This window comes from Carassius carassius, chromosome 40, assembly GCF_963082965.1.
Source record: "Carassius carassius chromosome 40, fCarCar2.1, whole genome shotgun sequence".
NCBI classification, from domain to species: domain Eukaryota; kingdom Metazoa; phylum Chordata; class Actinopteri; order Cypriniformes; family Cyprinidae; genus Carassius; species Carassius carassius.
In genome coordinates, this window is record NC_081794.1 from 517,852 (window position 1) to 532,745 (window position 14,894).

General features: G+C 41.4%; 1 long non-coding RNA gene across 1 annotated transcript; it reads right to left on the bottom strand.

The window, feature by feature from the left end:
- Positions 1-479: 479 nt before the first annotated feature.
- LOC132122564 (uncharacterized) lies at positions 480-1,217 on the bottom strand. Its single transcript, XR_009426396.1, has 3 exons — positions 1,167-1,217; positions 641-1,012; positions 480-504 (listed from the first exon to the last, which is right to left on the bottom strand). It is a non-coding gene; the product is annotated as an uncharacterized LOC132122564 (long non-coding RNA).
- Positions 1,218-14,894: the final 13,677 nt, after the last annotated feature.

Sequence of the window (14,894 nt, forward strand, 5' to 3'; positions counted from 1 at the left end):
ATAAGAGACAGGCTTAAAATGACGTTTACAACTTACTTACAGAGTTTTAAACTTAAAAATCTTTCCTACTTATTCCTAGGCAATACCGGTACACTGCGTACAGACAGGCTATACGATGGGCTTATGGAGTTTTAGGCAGGAGTATAAGGAAGCCTATACCCTCTTGTGTGGTTTCAACCATCAGACAAAAATTCCAAAGTGGTGACCAGACCTATCAGGGCTTTCAATGGCCTCGTTTGGATGAAAATGAATAAAAATAATTGCTTATTCTGTTGTGATCACCCAATTACCCTTAAAATGTTATAAAGTACACAGAACACACGGATTTTGATAAGAAAAAACTGTTTATTTGGCATTTCTTGTAATGGTTACTGAACATTTAAACATTTACTGAACAAAGACACAGGTTGGAAGTAAACAAATCTATATAAAAAAAATGGTTAGGCACAAAACCTACAAGGAACACTGATGAAGGGCTAGAACTGAAACGTTTGCACATTGTTTCTTTTGCCTGCAATATTGTGGTCTTACCTGAGGGTCAACTGATCTTTCTCTTTCACACACACACACACACACACACACACACAGTGATGCATGCAAAAGCAAATCAAGCAGACACACAGTGAGCCCCCCACCCCACACACACGCACACACAGTGACGCATGCAAAAGCACATCAAGCAGACACACAGTGAGCCCAGACAACACCGCACACAGAGGTTGACAAGGCACAGGTAAAATGATTGGTAAATTATTTTTAATTACATACAACAAATTCCATGCAAATAACAGACAGAGGAGCAGACATGCAGCATGCAGGACCCCTTGAATGGGGTACAGCGACAATTATTGCCACAAAGACGAAAAAAAGTAATTTTGTGCAAAGTAAAACCAAAGCAACAGCACACAAAGAAAAAACAAAACATGCAGCATGCAGGAAACCACCACCAAATGAGAGGACAGGGACAGAAGGAAAAAAAGATAAATACTTACAGCTAAATCATTGGACTTGTCTGTGAAAAAAAGAAAAGAAAAAAAAAAGTGAAATTAGTTTTTTTTGTAGCGTGACTGCCGGGCTAGGTAGAGGCTGACGGCCTCCTCCTTAGGAACCTGTTCGAAGGATTTGGCGATGGGGGCGGGTGCATCGGAGGACAAATTGGCACTAACCTCTCGAAGAGCTGCAGGTGATTTGGTGTAGCTTTCCCGAAGGGCCTTCATCAATGATGTTGCATAACCTGTAGACATAATAATAATAATAATGCTGTATAAAGATCATTGCCACTGTCATTCAAACTACAGTACACAAAAAAAAAAAGAGCATTCAAAATGGTATATATTGGTTTTAAATTATCTCACTTGTGGTGGGGGTCACAAGTGTAAGGTGGCTCCTCATCAAACAAGTCCTCCTCATCCTCCTCATGCATCGGCTCTTCGGGCGCCCATGATAATTCACTGATGACAGAGGCATTATCATCTTCATCTGTCTGTTCTGGACTAGCGAGGGGAGTGGAGGTTTGTGGGCTAAATGACGTCTGTGTGCCCACACTGACCATCTTGGGCTTCAGGTTAACCTGCACAGCTGTGGAGAGGCAGTAAACATACCCAGACATGTGACAATTATGGCAAATCTAAGCGGCTATGTTTTGGTGTAGGCTATGTATTAATTTAATCAATGTGTATGGAAATGTCCTGCTTGCATAGATACTGGCAATGTTTTAGACAGAATATCTACCCCTTAAAATACCCAAGATTTATCGTGAGACCATCGGGGGGGCTTCAGATAACACTGTGTCTCAGCGTCAGAAGTGGAGGAGGGCAAGGGCTGATCCCCAGTATCGACACTCTCCACAGTGTCTACACTGTCCACGGTCTCCTGCTGTGAGACGTCTGTCAACATCTTGCGAAAACAAATATAAAAAAGGGGTCAGCGAAATGCAAGGGTGTAGTGGTGAAATAAGAGGTGGGTACACTATGAATACTTAGATCAGTGATTAGCAACCAAGGGTACACAAGCACATTGCAGGGGTACATGGAAACATTTAATCATTTATTTTCAACTTGGAAGTACTAAGAATTATTTACTTATCATCTTTGAAATGCCAAGACGATAAGTAAATATTCCCAGTCATTGCATAAGTTCATCAATAAATTGGGACGTGTGTGCTACAACTAGTTTCCCAGTGGAAACAATAACCTATGGCACAGCTGTACCAAAATCAAAACTGTGAGTGGGTGAGAAAAAGGCTAAGAGGGTACACAAGAGAAAAAACTTAGATTACAGTACAGTGGACCCTGATATGCGCTACTCAATGTTTTAAAAAATACATAAAAGACATTCAGAACATATTTGATGATGTTGAAGGTTACTGTTAAATGTTTACACCAATACTAGTGGTAATAGATGTCTAGAGTACATGTGGTGCATAAACTCTATGAGGTAGTGAATTTACTGAGAGGTAGCTAAACTCTGAAGTGAGAAGTGGATAAACTGTTTCTGACATTTCAGCGGTGGGTAAACTGCGTTTACTTGCGTTTAGTCCCCACTACAGCCCTGGCGACACGGTCACGGTCAAATATATGTGAAAGAGAACCGTAGCAGACTAACACAAAACGCAAACACACTATTGTGAAAGCCGCTTGATGATCATCACCACTGATCCAAACACTAGCCATGAAGCTTTCATGACGATATGGACATTTACTACAGGGCAATTTGGTTTTGGCTCATATTCGTGAATCACGAAATATGCTCTTCTAACGTCTGAGTGATCTTGTTTGTACTGGAGGCTGTGTCAAAGGGAACATACACACAGAGCTAGCTAACACGCAACTTGTAAACATTAACGTTAGCATGATGCTTACCGTGGCAATAGCTCGCTTGCGGCAGACGGTGGTGTCTCTTGACCTCGGGACAGGGCAAGCAGAGAGGTTTGGATTCACAGACGGCACGGCGGTAGGAATTTTCTCATTCTTTAAACCAAGTGCGACCATCTTGGCGTCCCCTGAGTGGTAATCCTCCTCGTTGAAATGCGCGCTGCATATTCTCGAGTAGGCGGTGACAGAGCTAGCTGAAAAATCTGCCCGCCTAATCTTGACAAATTGAACCCAGCTTCGGAAGATCCCTTTGTCCTTAGGGAAACAATGGACCCTATGTCCAGTTTTGCTGGAGTTCTTGCACCCGGCACAAACACAGCGATACACCATTTTATCTATTTATTATCTACTCTTTCTCTAAGCTATCTGTTATGCTATGCTATGCTATCTCTCACTATCTATCTATTTTATGTTATGTTATTCTATCTATCTATCTATCTATCTATCTATCTATCTATCTATCTATCTATCTATCTGTCTGTCTGTCTGTCTGTCTGTCTGTCTGTCTATCTATCTCTATATCTGTCTATTTACTTATATATCTGACACTGTCACTCTTTCACTAGCTGCTACTCTCACTACTCGTCTCACTCTCTCTCAATGGCGGGCTTTCGTCTGCTAGCTAGTGCCTCATGTGACGTCATGGAATGCATGCGGGAGAAATAAGAATCATCGCTAACCGCTAAAATATCACCTACTTTTCCTTATTATATTTCTTTTTTGTAATACTTTACAACATCAAATACAATGGATAACTGTTTAAATGTTTATTACCAACTAGAAAAGTGTAAAAAAAAAAAAAAAAAAAAAACCTGCACCATGGCCTTTAAGGCTGGGATTTGGCACCAATAATAAAACCTGTTTTGGCCCAGTTCAGGGCCAGTTAAGGGTGATTAACTGGCTGAGATTCAGGCCGGTTATGGCCCATGTCTGGTCCTTGTCTTTAATCCAGTTCTGGGCTACTTAAGGGCCTGTAACGACTGGGTGAAGGAGTGGCAGGAAGCAAGTGCGATTTTAACATGGTTTAATGAGGACAATGATACAAGACAACAACAAGACACAAAGATGACGCTAAAGGAATACACAGTCCAGGATGGTGCAGGTAAGTGAAGTATCCGGATGGTGGAGATGAGTTGGCAGCAGGAGAGGGTGACACAGGAACTGCGGGGAGGCGAGCCGAAGGTAAGTGATGTTGCTTGTTGGTGATGTGCGTAGAGTGGATGAGGTTCCGGGGAGACACGGACATCCAAAGCAGAAACACACAAGAAAGCAAACATAAGTCACGTACATGAAACAACGCTCTCACGAACACAAGACGCTAGACAAGCCAATATATAGGGATGAGTAATGAGTGACAGCTGTTACTGATGACAATTAGGGGAGACGCCCACAAACTTATCAGTGCTTATGTGTAACACACAGACTTCACCCACAAAGTGCAAAACCCTGAGATCACAGTTTACCAACCGTGACAGTACCCCCCCTCTAAGAACGCCTCCTGGAGTTCCCAGAAGGGCCTACCTGCTGATTGTAATCAGCAATAAGAGAGTGTTCAGTATGTCCCTAGCAGGTACCCAACTCCTCTCCTCCGGACCATAACCTTCCCAGTCCACCAAGTACTGGAATCCTCGTCCCCTCCGTCTCAATCCAGAATACGATTCACCGAATAAGTTGGTTCCCCATCTATGAGACACGGCGGTGGGGGAACCGGGGTAGGCGGATTAATACGTGAATAAAACACGGGGGTTTTTTTGGACACATGGAAGGCGGGATGAATTCTCATGTACGCTGGAGGTGGTTTGAGGCGGACTGTCACCGGACTAATGATCTTGGTGACAGGAAACGGGCCAATAAATTTGGGAACTAATTTGTTAGAAACGGAGCGGAGAGGAATATTGTTAGTAGAAAGTCACACTTTTTGACCCACAACGTATACGGGAGGCTTTGACCGGTGGCGATCAGCCTTGGCCTTAGTGCGCTCCCTCATCCGGAGCAGAGTCTCGCGGGCTCTGGTCCAGGTGCGGTGGCACCTCTGGACAAATGCGTGATCGGAGGGGACCGCGACTTCAGACTCCAGACTAGGAAAAACCTTTGGCTGGTAACCTAAGCTGCACTGAAACGGAGAGAGGCCCGTGGCTGACACTGGTAATGAATTGTGAGCGTACTCCACCATAGAAAGTTGTTGGCTACAGGAAGAAGGATTCTTGGAGACTAAACATCGAAACGTTCTCTCTAAATCTTGGTTGGCTCGCTCAGACTGCCTGTTACTCTGGGGATGATAACCCGAAGACAGACTAACCGTTGCTCCTAACAATTTACAAAACTCCTTCCAAAATTTGGATAAGAATTGGTATCCCCTGTCCGAAACCACGTCTACCGGGAGGCCATGTAACCGAAAGACGTGATCAAGGACAGTGACCGCTGTCTCCTTGGCTGTAGGTAATTTGGGCAAGGGAATGAAATGTGCCGCTTTTGAGAACCGGTCCACTATGGTCAAAACGACCGTCATGCCATTAGAGGGCGGGAGGGCGGTAACAAAATCTAGAGCGATATGTGACCAGGGTCTCGAATTGACAGACAGCGGTTGAAATTTTTACAAACTTTTGTTTATAAATACATAAATAAATAACAACATATTAAACAGTATATTTATATATTTATATATTAAACACAAAATTTGTGAAAAGTAGATGCACAAATATAAAAGGTTTAAATATTGTTGAGTGATTATTGCTGTAAATGCACATCAGATCTTTAATTGTACTTTGCTGAAACTCTAAACAAATCATTCTAATGTGGCATTGTTTCATGTCTGAAAATATAACTAGCACAAATGAAAAACTGAAAAATAAATGTTTGCAGAAGTATTCAGCTCCTGTGCTGAAAGAGCCCCAGGATTGCCCCGATCAAGCACAGGACACAATTATAACGAGGGCACAATTGCCTTCTAATTGGCCTCTACCTGTGAATAATTAAAATAGCTGCCGCTTTCTCGGATAAAACACCCACTGTTCAGAGACTATTCAGTCTGTGAAGCTGAACGACAGCTGTGAAAGGAAATATATCAGATAAAGGGAGTATAGGATAAATATTATATATCAAAGCACTGCTGAAGAAGTTCCTCAAATCTAATTCTAAACACGGAGACTTAAAACAACACACAGAGGACAGTTTCCACTCTGAAGAAGCTACAGAATCTGGTATTTGAAAAAGGTCATGATATAATACATTTACAGTATGTGTTGTCCAAATCACCCAGCAGCATGTGATGCCATTCACCCAAAAATAGAATTAGAATGACTGTAGAGAAAGGAGCTCTTGTCTGAACAGATTATCTGTCTGTTAGATTATACCATGCGCTCTGTTTTATGTTTTTGTAAGTTTGCCTCTCTGCAGTCCCTCCTCCCTTCTGTGTTCTCTCTCTCTACTCTCAGTAATCTTATCTCACTCTATCTCAAGGTCTACACTCATGTGCACACATGTATATGTCTTCATGAGTTCAGGGGCCCGTTTCACTAAGGAGGTTCAACTAACTCTGAGTTTAAACTTGAACTCTGAGTTGACTTACCCTGAGATGGGAAACTCTGAGTTTTCGGTTACAGAACAGCTGAAAGGAGTTGGTTTAATCAACTCTAAATTGACTGACTCTGAGTTAAGCGCGTGCACCACAACTATAAAAAAAAACATTATCAATGGAGCGCCGATATTACGATTCACCATGGCAACAGCTCCCGCCAAAAAGCCGTCTGCATACTTCAGACTCAATACAAATGTAATTCTTCTCAGTGTTATAATATCACAGGTGAAACTGGCAGAACGTTAGATTAATGACCTAATAGCTAATCATTTGATGGTATCTCATGGGCAAAAAATATATATAAAATAATAATATTAATAATAATATTTTAAGTGCATTTTTCTTATTTTACAAATGATCTGCCAATAGAGTAAGAAGAATACGGCAGTGGCTATTTACACTAAGTGGAATTAAAATATTTTCTTAGCGATAGATCCTATTTACAGTAGGCTAAGTGCAAGTAGCTCTAGATGCTATTTACAGAAAAAAATGTACAGTGAAAATTGCGATATATTCTGTTTACCATCTAAAAGTAGCAGTTCTTTGCAACAGGCTAAGTGTAAATAATAATTAGATGCTAGTTATACTTTATACTGGCAGATACATTTGATGCAATAATAACAGATTGTAAATGATTATATTTATGACATTTATAAATAGTTGTATCATTATTAAACACTCGTTAGGCACTTTACTTCCACTTTTAGAACATTTTGTTCATTTTTATTGAAAATAAATTCTAATGTGACATGTGATGGGAAAAGTGAGAAGAATGAGCTCGGCAAAAGCCGGACTCTAACCCAATCAATCACGTTACAAGCTAGTTTTCCATGCACAAAACATTACTGCCTAGTGCCTACACCACTGAAGCTGTTATTCACCTGTGTCATATTTAACCTGATGTGTCGATGGAGGGCGGAGCTACAGTAGATTTGCACTTAGTAATGGACACTTTTCCAATTGCATTAAGATAATTTTTATTACCACACTGGCATATCATTTTACTTAAGTAAAATGCACTTAATTTAGACCAATGAAGTGTTTAAAAAGGGGGAGTAGAGCGAAAGAAACTCTGGGTTTAACGAAGAAAACCTGCTCCTGACCAGGTTAGGTTCATAGAGTAAGTTACCATGGTAACTGACTCTGAGTATAAGTTAACTCTTTCAGAAACGGGCTTGACTTACCCTGCTTTCTCAGGTTTGACAAACCTCCCATTCTGAAACAGAAAACCTAGAGTTTCCTTATTTCAGGTTTAACATACTCAGAGTTTTCACTTAACCTCCTTTGTGAAACGGGCTCTAGATGTTCAGAGGAAGACGGGGGCTATAGGCCGAAGGTTATTGAGTTTAGACTGACCAAACTGTATAGTTCAGTTGAGAAAAGGTATCCTTGGTCAAGTGTGATCCTAATGTGTCCAGAATATCCTTGCCGTTCTTCAGTTTTATATATGTAATCTACATCCTGTGCAGGAAGGAAAACCCTTTGTTTGCTAGACATTCCTATATGATGTAGTTTACAATTCTTATCGGATAAACCACTACACCACCCCTTGCAATGCAACTATATAATGTACGGATCGAATAATAAACTTTGAAGAAGTTTGTGAACAGACAAATTTGCTTCATGTTCAGAATTCTTTCCATGGGCTCATGCAAGGACTGAGAATAGTCGGACTGCATCGAATGATAAAGAGCTAAATTATAGTATTTTAACAATGTCTATGTTGCTCTAACACTGATAATTCATTCAAGTGCATCTGTTCGCTTTAAAGTGAGTGTGTTCAATAACACTTTCTGCTGTTGTGCATGTACGTACTGTACATATACAGCCCTGACACAACAGCAAAACCTTACATAATTTTATTAATGTTTCTTGAGCAGTAAATCAGCATATTAGAAGGATTTCTAAAGATCATGTGACACTGAAGACTGGAGTAATGATGATGAAAATTTAGGAATAAAGTACATTTGATAATATATTTGAATATTTTAAATTGTAATAATATTTCAAAATATTACTTTTTTAATATTATTATTATTATTATAGATAATAAATAAATGCAGCCCTAGTGAGCAGAAGAAACTTAAAAAAAAAACTCTTAACAACCCTAATGTATATCAAGAAAAATTGTAAAATTGTAATTAAACTTTCACTAAAAGATGTTACCATGCTGATATAATATATAAAGAATCTGAAAAAAAAAAAAAAAAAAACCAACACTATTTTAATAGTGGCTTGCCGAAAATGTGTCTGAATTGTTATAAATGAAACTGAATTAATCAAAAAATGCTTTCACCATTAAGTCAGACATCTTTTCGTCTGGTCATGCACAATCCAAGATGGCGCCGCACATGGCTGCTTCAGTGCTTGGCTCTCCAGTGTTTGTACTGTTTTTGTTCGTTTTTCCTGTTTTTTGTTTAACAAACACGATCAGTTTCACCAGGGATGAACTGCTGAACATTCGGCAGAACACACCACATGATATTTTTCCGGATTTCTATTATAAAGACGTTTTACTGAACATTGTTATCGGAGGAGCAGCGGCGCTGGTCAAGCGCTTCAGGACGCGCAGACGGGGAAAGCGAGCGGGAGCGCTCGTCAGACTCAGGAAGCGCGGATTTCAAACACCGTTGCCTAGCATCCATCTCGCAAATCTCCGCTCTCTACCCAACAAAACGGACGAACTCCTTTTGCTCTCTCGGACAAATAAGGATTTCTCTCACTCTGCTGCTCTGTGTTTCACGGAAACCTGGCTGAATGACGCCATACCGGACAGCGCACTCCATCTGCCGGACTTTCAGCTGTTTAGAGCGGATCGCGACGCAGAATCAACGGGGAAATCGCGCGGCGGCGGGACATGCTTTTACATCAATGAACGGTGGTGTACAGATGTAACTGTGTTAAAGAAGATGTGCTGTCCTGATCTAGAAACGCAGTTTATCAACTGCAAGCCGTTCTATTCGCCGCGGGAGTTTCACTCGCTCATTCTGGTTAGTGTTTACATTCCACCTCAAGCACATGTGAGCTCAGCTTTACAGAAACTCGCTGATCAGATCACAGACACAGAACAACAACACCTGGACTCTGTTTTAATCATTCTTGGGGACTTTAATAAAGCCAATCTCTCCCGTGAACTGCCAAAATACAGACAGCATGTTACCTGTCCCACCAGAGACAGTAATATACTGGATCACTGTTACACCACAATAAAGGATGCATATCACTCTGTTCCACGAGCAGCTTTGGGACGTTCTGATCACTGTCTGGTTCATCTTATACCGACCTACAAGCAGAAACTTAAATCTGCTAAACCTGTAGTAAAGACTGTGAAGAGATGGACCAGCGAAACAGAGCAGGATTTACAATCTTGTTTTGACATCACAGACTGGAGCGTTTTTGAAGCTGCTACCACCGATCTGGACGAACTCACAGAGACTGTAACATCCTATATTAGTTTCTGTGAGGATATATGCATTCCTACCAGGACTTATTTAACATTCAACAATGATAAGCCATGGTTTACAGTAAAACTCAGACACCTTCGTCAGGCCAAAGAGGATGCCTACAGAAATGGGGACAGGGTCTTGTACAATCAGGCCAGGAACACACTGAACAAAGAGATTAGAGCGGCTAAAAAGACCTATGCTAAAAAGTTGGAAGACCAGTTTACTTCCAACGACTCTACTTCAGTTTGGAGAGGACTGAGAGCCATCACAAACTACAAGACACCATCCCCTTGCACTGAGGCTAATCAACGACTTGCTAACGACCTGAATGAGTTTTATTGTAGATTTGAAACCCCCAACACCCACTCTGACCATCTCCCTACACAACCATTAACACCTCCTGCAATCCCCCTCTCCATACCTCCTGCTCTTCAAATCTGTGAAGATGATGTGCGCCAGGTCTTCAAGAAAAACAAAAGAAGAAAAGCACCAGGCCCAGATGGCGTTACACCAGCCTGTCTGAAAATCTGTGCTGACCAGCTGGCCCCCATCTTTTCACAGATCTTCAACAGATCTCTGGAGTTGTGTGAAGTGCCTTCCTGCTTCAAACGCTCCACCATAATCCCCATTCCAAAGAAACCCAAGATAACAGGACTTAACGACTACAGACCTGTGGCTCTAACGTCTGTCGTCATGAAGTCGTTTGAAAAACTGGTTCTGGCTTATCTGAAGGACATCACTGGACCCTTACTGGACCCCCTGCAGTTTGCGTACCGAGCAAACAGGTCCGTGGATGATGCAATCAACATGGCATTGCACTTCATCCTGCAACATCTGGACAAAACAGGGACTTATGTGAGGATCCTGTTTGTGGACTTTAGTTCGGCTTTCAACACCATCATCCCAACAACCCTCCAGACCAAACTGACCCAGCTCTCTGTTCCTAGCTCTATCTGTCAGTGGATCACCAGCTTTCTGACAGATAGGCAACAGTTAGTGAGACTGGGGAAATTCATGTCAAACAGCTGCTCCACCAACACTGGTGCCCCTCAGGGATGTGTTCTCTCCCCTCTGCTCTTCTCCCTGTACACCAACGACTGCACCTCTAAAGACCCCTCTGTCAAGCTCCTGAAGTTTGCAGATGACACTACAGTCATCGGCCTCATCCAGGACGGTGACGAGTCTGCTTACAGACAGGAGGTTGAGCAGCTGGCTGTCTGGTGCAGTCTTAACAACCTGGAGCTGAACACGCTCAAAACAGTGGAGATGACTGTGGACTTTAGGAGAAACCCCCCTGCACTTTCCCCACTCACCATCATGAACAGCACTGTGGCTGCAGTGGAGTCATTCAGATTCCTGGGAACCACCATCTCTCAGGACCTGAAGTGGGACAATCACATTGGCTCCATTGTGAAAAAAGCCCAACAAAGGTTGTACTTCCTTCGCCAGCTGAGGAAGTTTAACCTGCCACAGGAGCTGCTGAAACAGTTCTACTCAGCCGTCATTGAGTCAGTCCTGTGTACTTCAATTACTGTCTGGTTTGGTTCAGCTACAAAATCAGATATCAGAAGACTACAGAGAACTGTTCGGACTGCTGAAAGGATTATTGGTGCTCCCCTGCCCACCCTCCAAGAACTGTACACATCCAGAGTGAGGAAAAGGACTCAGAAAATCACTCTGGATCCCTCACATCCAAGTCACCCCATTCTTTTTTTTTTTTTTTTTTTTTTTTTTTTTTTTTTTTCTGTGTGTTGTTGTGTGTCTGTTTACTGGAAGCTTATGTCACTAAAACAAATTCCTTGTATGCGCAAGCATACTTGGCAATAAAGCTCTTTCTGATTCTGATTCTGATTCTGATGCCAGCATCAGCAGTACAGCTGACTTTACCTTCCTGACTGGAGACAGATGAGGCTTCAAACTAGTTTAAAGATGATTTTGGTTTAGAGATGTTCAGAGATGATGATGTTGAAATTTACAAAAAAGGACCCTTGCATAAGAGCTTTGCATTATCATATATGAATATAGCTGCAAGCAGTCCCAACAGAACAGAAAGAAGTAGGATATTAAACTTACAGATGTCACATAACTAAGCGACTTATAAAGATAATATAGAACGAAGAATAATATTGTATGACAATGTACAGAATTTCAAAGGCGGTTCGGTTTAGACTCTTTGGCTTAAAGGGACAGTTCACACAGAAATAGAAGTTCTATAAATGTTTCTCTCGCTCGTTGTTCCAAAGCTGCATGTCTTACTTTTTTCTATGGAACACAAAAGGAAATATTTTGAGAAATGTTTCAGTGTTTTATTATTGTGGACCACACTGACTTCACTGTGTGGACAAACAGTTTGAATATTTAGTTTGTGAACTGCACTCTGATAGTTTTCACACACACACACACACACAAACACACACACACGTAAATGTGAGACCCTGGACCACAAAACTGACCCCTAATGAATCACACTCATCTTGACCAGTGCTGTAGGATAAATGTGGCCCGCGTATAATCGCCTCTGCTCTGATGAAAATACAGGTGCGCAGACATCTCAGAAAGAGCCAAGACTCAAACCCAGATCAGCCTGAGCTCTAAACGTCTGTGTGGATCAGATAATCTCTGTGAATCACTCCTGACACGCAGAAATCTCCCAGATATTCTGGGCCCATTGAGTAGTGATTGTGTTGATGCTGTTATGCTCAATGGGGCAGTCCTGATTGTTTATACTGCTGGGATAATTTTTGTCTTATTTCCTCAGCGTAATTAAAGGAAATTTATGTCTTCATTTCACCCTCTCACCTTCCCTGCACTCTTCTTAATGTAAAATTGATTGTTGTGACTGATTGGTGTAAATTCATGTTTGAGGTGCTGTAACGACAGCAATTTCCTTAAGAAAGTGAGAGGCAAGTAATCACCAGCGTACACATAATGGCTGAGGCTAATTTAGCAATGGTTGATCATAAGTCTTCAGTAGAGATATGTTGCTGTATTTCTGTGGAGCGTTCAGACGTCCCTCTGCGGTTGATTAGATAAAGATGATGTTTCATTTCTGCATGGTTTTCTGAAGACTTCCATACTTTCAGTCCATTGGCTTTAGCCGTATTCTGAAAATAGAATGTGTTTTTTTGTCCGTGCAGTGAAAGAAAGTGGCATCCATTGTTGTTTTGGACCCCACTGACTTTAATTTTTTGCACAAAAACATTATTCATGTTTCTGTTAAATGAACCTGCTCCAGAGTAGGTTTGAGTTCATGGGAATCTTGCTGATATAATATAATAATAAAAAAAGAGCCGTTTCGTGTCCAGTTGTCAGCGATTAAATCTAGAGACATCCATAATCAATATACAAATCAAGGTCCCGGGTTGTTAAAAAGTGAACAGAGCAATGTTTTAATAGAGCCACAGAGACGCAGTGTTTGCACAGTGAGGTGAATGCAGGTGAGTATCAACACAGTCAAGGTTTCAGGGGTTCTTATCGGAGCACTGATGATTGGTATGTTTTGCAGGTTCGTTGGAGATCACGGATCAGTATCCAAGGAGTTGTTGGAGGATCACAGGAGAAACAGTAGGCAAGTCTTTCTAGGTAAGTTCAGCTAAGAGAGTCCAGAACAGTCCGTAGACGTGAACAGTACACGGGACGGTGAGAGACTGGTGTGTGTGTTCTTGTAGTGCTTGATTGGTGACAGCGGGTGCAGGTGATCAGAACTCAGGTGACTGTGTTTTGGTGATTGCTCTGGATGGGGACTGAATTGACTGTGACGAATCCCTGACAGTGGGTTTAAGTTTGCATATCAGATGTTAATTTACACAGAGACACGCAGATTTATTAGATACATGAACTGACTGGCTTTTGTCACATTTATTTCTGCTGCTGTGTGACTGATTGTTAGATTAATCCATATGCTTATCATCCTTACTGAATTAAATTTGATCATGATGTCAGTTGCTCCTAGAGTTTGAACCTACGCTAACGACTGGACTGGGATAACCGTCTGGACTCTGAGACACAGGGTTGGTGTTGTAGTTATAGTCACACATCACACATGTGTGCAGCGGTACAGTGCTTGACCCTCAGGCAGCTAATATTCACATATCGATTAGGCAGTGCTTTCCAAACGCTCTGATTAGCGCCATGTTGAATTTCTCTTCTTTTTGCATCATAATCATTTTAATTTAATTTCCACAGGTCAGACCTTCCATGTATTTCCTATTCTGCTTCAAAATTCAAAGAAGATTCAAAACTGAGTCATTTCATGCCGGTCACCTCTGTGTTTTCGTTGCTTGGCTAGTAATTGCATTACTCTTCTGAGATCCTCTCTATGATGCTATTGCTTTGTTCAGATCAAGATCTATACAGAGAGTGGTTCTGCAGAGATTAACTTAATGCTCATTGACGTGATGTGCTCTTGTCCTAACAGACCAGACCATCCTCTCCCGTCCCCCGAGGCCTATAGTAATTGATCCTGATATCATTAGCTCCATGACTGAGCAGCTCGTTTACTGTATTCTCTCTCCTCTCATGCCCACAAAAGCAGAGCAGTGTCTGTTTTCCTGCACAATGCTGCTCATTCCTGCAGCACTGGCCATTTCTAACCAAGCCGTTATCATGGGGAAGATCAAAAAATGTAAGCTTCCTTCAGTTTCACACTTTCAATTCAATTCATTCAATTCAAGTTTATTTGTATAGCGCTTTTTACAATACAAATCGTTACAAAGCAACTTTACAGAAAATTATGTTTCTACAATATTTAGTAGTAGCTTATAAGTAGTGACTGTCAGTTTGTGCACATATGACAGGATTTTTCAGAAAAATTAATACAAGACGTAGTCAGATGATGAACATTATTAATATGATGGACATTATTAACAGCAATTATTATAGGATGCAGTCACACTTGTAGCAATATTTGTTAGTTATGTTTGTTAATTCAGGGTTAGCATCATCTGGGGTCCTCTGAGGGTCAGCATCATCTCTTCTCAGGTGTTCTGGATCCAGACT